At 41.5% G+C, this 3,634-nt stretch overlaps 1 non-coding gene across 1 annotated transcript; it reads right to left on the bottom strand.

The window, feature by feature from the left end:
* Positions 1-3,183: 3,183 nt before the first annotated feature.
* Positions 3,184-3,289, bottom strand: LOC137763124 (U6 spliceosomal RNA). The gene has a single exon (XR_011073690.1). It is a non-coding gene; the product is annotated as a U6 spliceosomal RNA (small nuclear RNA).
* Positions 3,290-3,634: the final 345 nt, after the last annotated feature.

The following is a 3,634-nucleotide window of genomic DNA, read 5'->3' as shown; positions in this document are numbered from 1 at the left end:
TCTGGATCTTATTTCAATCATCTATTTTAGCTGGCTTCATCTGACACAGCTCTAGTGGGGGAAAGAGAGTACTATATTGTTACGGCCAAGTGGGGATGAAAGTTCAGGTTCCCCATTCAACGTCCATTGACATCATAGTGGGGGAAGGACTACTTGTTACCATGGTGTGGGAGTGGGGGTTCAGGCTCCCCACAAGGTCTTTACTGATACCACCTCGGCTGGAAGAGGTAGAAGTGTCTTGTTTCTGCTCCCTGTGTGGCCTCCACTAACATGATGTGGTGGTGGTGGTGGTGGTGGTGATGGTCATGGTGGTGGTAGAGAGGCCTCATTAATTCTGGATGGTTGTGAAAGTTTTGACTCTTCACTAGGCCTCTCTGACACCAACTCTGCAGGAAGGTGGAGGAGCACCTTGATACAGCTGGGTGGGGGCAGAAGTCCAGGCTGCCCATGTTATCTCCACTGACACAGCATAGAGAAGCCTCATTACCACTTAGTGGGGGTGAAGGTCCCAGTTCTCCACTTGACCTTTTCTGACACCACCCAGAGGGGGATAGGAGAGGACTGAACACCTCATTATCACCTGATGAGGATGAAAGCCTAGGCTCCCCAATCATCCTTTGCTGGTAGGCGTGGGAATGGGGCTAAACTTTTTCTTTGATGTTTAGTTGGAGTAGAGCAGTTATTCTCTAGAAGTTTTCTGTCTTGCTAGGCTGACCTTTCTTGATCCTTTGTCTAAAGAGAGCAGACTTTTCTCAAGGCTTCTTTTATCTTCACCCATTGACATTCCCAGGCTGCCAGCTTCTCCAACACCCAGTGGGTTATATGAGGCAAAAAGAAAATCCAGGGAGCTCACCTGAGTCATTCCTTGGGTCCTGAAGTCCCTAGCCATCTTGTCGTCTTCTCTTCACCTTTCAGAGTCTTATGTTTGTTTTGCATATAATGTCCAGGGTTTCAGCTATACTTAGCAGGAGGAATAGGGAAAAGTATGTCTACACCATCTTTCTGGAAGCAGAAGTCCAATCTCACTAAGACAATGACCGAAGAAAGGAAGAAAAAATCAGATCAAGCTTTTTTGCAGATGTTGGGGCATTTTGATTACTTTGCCCTAAAGCTATGTCAGCAACTTGGAGAGCCAGTTTGCCTGAAGTTCTACGCATCCGCATAATTAATTCCAGGCCTTGGTGTGATTATTAATAGAGTACCTCCATAGTTTGGCCTTACAGATTTTGACTGAGTAGGTTCAACCTTGAAAAAAGAAACTTGCTCAATAAGCTGGTTTTGCAAGTCACTTTATCATGAAGGGGGAAAAACAAATTCATTCAACTCATTGATGTTTTCACACTAGGTTTTTTTTTTTTTTTGGCTGCATTGGGTCTTCATTGCTGTGTGCGGGCTTTCTCTAGTTGCGGCAAGCGGGGGCTACTCTTTGTTGCAGTGAGAGGGTTTCTCAATGCAGTGGCTTCTCTTGTTGCAGATCATGGGCTCCAGGCGTGTGGGCTTCAGTAGTTGTAGCATGTGGGCTCAGTAGTTACGGCACGCAGGCCCTAGAGCACGCGGGTTTCAGTAGTTGTGCTGTGTGGACTCAGTAGTTGCGGCATGCACACACTAGGTTTTGATGTCTCAGAAACACTGACCATCAGCTCTCCTTGCAAAACTGGCGTATGTTAGTGAGTTAGGACAAACTTTTCAAGGCATTCTCCACAAGATAAGTATTCAAACCACTCCTTATTACAAAATTTACCCATTTTGCTTCCCCACTGAGAACACTAAGGGAATCAAGAGGCAGACCCTTTGAGGGGAAGCATTACCATAACTGAGGCAATGGTTCTGCCTCATTCAGGATGTGTCTGAGCCCGCTCCTGCCACTTCTGCAATTGTGCAGAATTTTACCTCCATCTGTTCACTTTCTCCAGCTGATACCGTGGTTTGCTCAGAAGCTCATATTATCTTGTTAAAATTTTCTTAACCAGTTATTTCACGTCAGGAAATTTGTATTGAACATCTTAAAGGCATCATCGTTATAAACGTTGTGAACAAAGACCAATAAAATGCCCTAAACATCAACATCTGTTCAGTCACATGACTGTAAGTTAAAGAACCCACTTCACCTTGGTCTCCTGACTGGCTGCTCAAACATGCCTTTTTGAACACATTAAAATGCATTATTTGGGACTTCCCTGGTGGTGCAGTGGTTAAGACTCTGCACTCCCAATGCAGCAGGCCTGGGTTCCATCCCTGGTCAGGGAACTAGATCCCACATGCATGCCGCAACTAAGAGTTCACATGCTACAACTAAGGAGCTCGTGAGCCACAACTAAGGAGCCCACCTGCCGCAGCTAAGGACCTGCGCAACCAAATAAATAAATAAATAAATTAATTAATTAAATATTAAAAAAAATAAAATGTATTATTTTACAGTTCAGTCTATAAGGGCATTTTTTCTAGCTTGGCTGCCTCTTTTGACACAAAACCTTCAGTCATATCTACAGTCCCTCATCTTCTCTCCCCCTCCCCAACTACGTGGGCTTTTCCTTTCAGGGTGATCTTAACAAAAATGTGATATACATAACATAAAATTTACCATTTTAGCCTTCTTTTAAGTGTACATTTCATGGCATTAAGTACATTCACATTGTTGTGCAACCATCATAATCCTCCATCTCCAGAAATTTTTCATCTTCCCTAACTGAAAATCTATACCCAATTAAACAATAAATCTCAATCCCTCTGTCTTCCCAGCCCCTAATAACCGCCATTCTACTTTCTGTGTCTATGATTTGACTACTCCAGGTACCTCATATGAGTGAAATTATGCATTATTTGTCCTTTTGAAACTGGCTTATTTCACTTAGCATGTCTTCAACTTTCATCCATGTTGTAGCATGTGAAAAGATTTCCTTCCTTTTTACTGAGCTCCTTTTTAAGTCTGAATAACATTCCATCATATGTATGTACCATATTGTGTTTATCCATTCATCCATCAGTGTACACTTGGGTTTCTTCCACCTTTGTCTATTGTGAATAATGCTGTTATAGACAAGGATGTACAACTATCTCTTCGAGACTTGCTTTGAATTCTTTTGTTTATGTACTCAGAAGTGGAATTGCTGGATCATATGGTAATTCTATTTTATTTTATTTTTTTTGAGGAACTACCATACTGTCTTCCACAGCAACTGCACCAAAAGTATGGAACGCTGCATGAATTTGTGTGTCATCTTGCACAGGGGCCATGCTAATTTTCTCTGTATTGTTCCAATTTCAGCATATGTGCTGCCGGAGCAAGCACCCAAGGTGATTTTTAAACTGACCTTGAAGGAGGCTTTAGACACCTTTTAAATTTGCTTGATTGATTGTGCTTTTTCACCAGAGGGTTCCTTTTCTCTTTTTTCAAGTTGCAAAAAAAAATCGGTCAATTATTATTTAAAATGTACCTGTGTGAATTTATTATTATTTTATAATAGTAACTTTGTCATTTCATAAAAGTAATATACCCTCATTTAAAAGTTGAAGCACTATAGAAAAGTATTTTTTAAAAAGAGCAACTAATCATCTCAAATCCTATTAGCCAGAAATAAGTAGTGTTAATACTTTAGATACTATTCCAACTATCTCTCTCTGCATATGAGAGACA

The sequence above is a fragment of the Eschrichtius robustus genome, chromosome 3 (genome assembly GCF_028021215.1).
Source record: "Eschrichtius robustus isolate mEscRob2 chromosome 3, mEscRob2.pri, whole genome shotgun sequence".
In the NCBI taxonomy this organism is placed as follows: domain Eukaryota; kingdom Metazoa; phylum Chordata; class Mammalia; order Artiodactyla; family Eschrichtiidae; genus Eschrichtius; species Eschrichtius robustus.
This window is presented reverse-complemented; position numbering and strand designations above follow the sequence as displayed.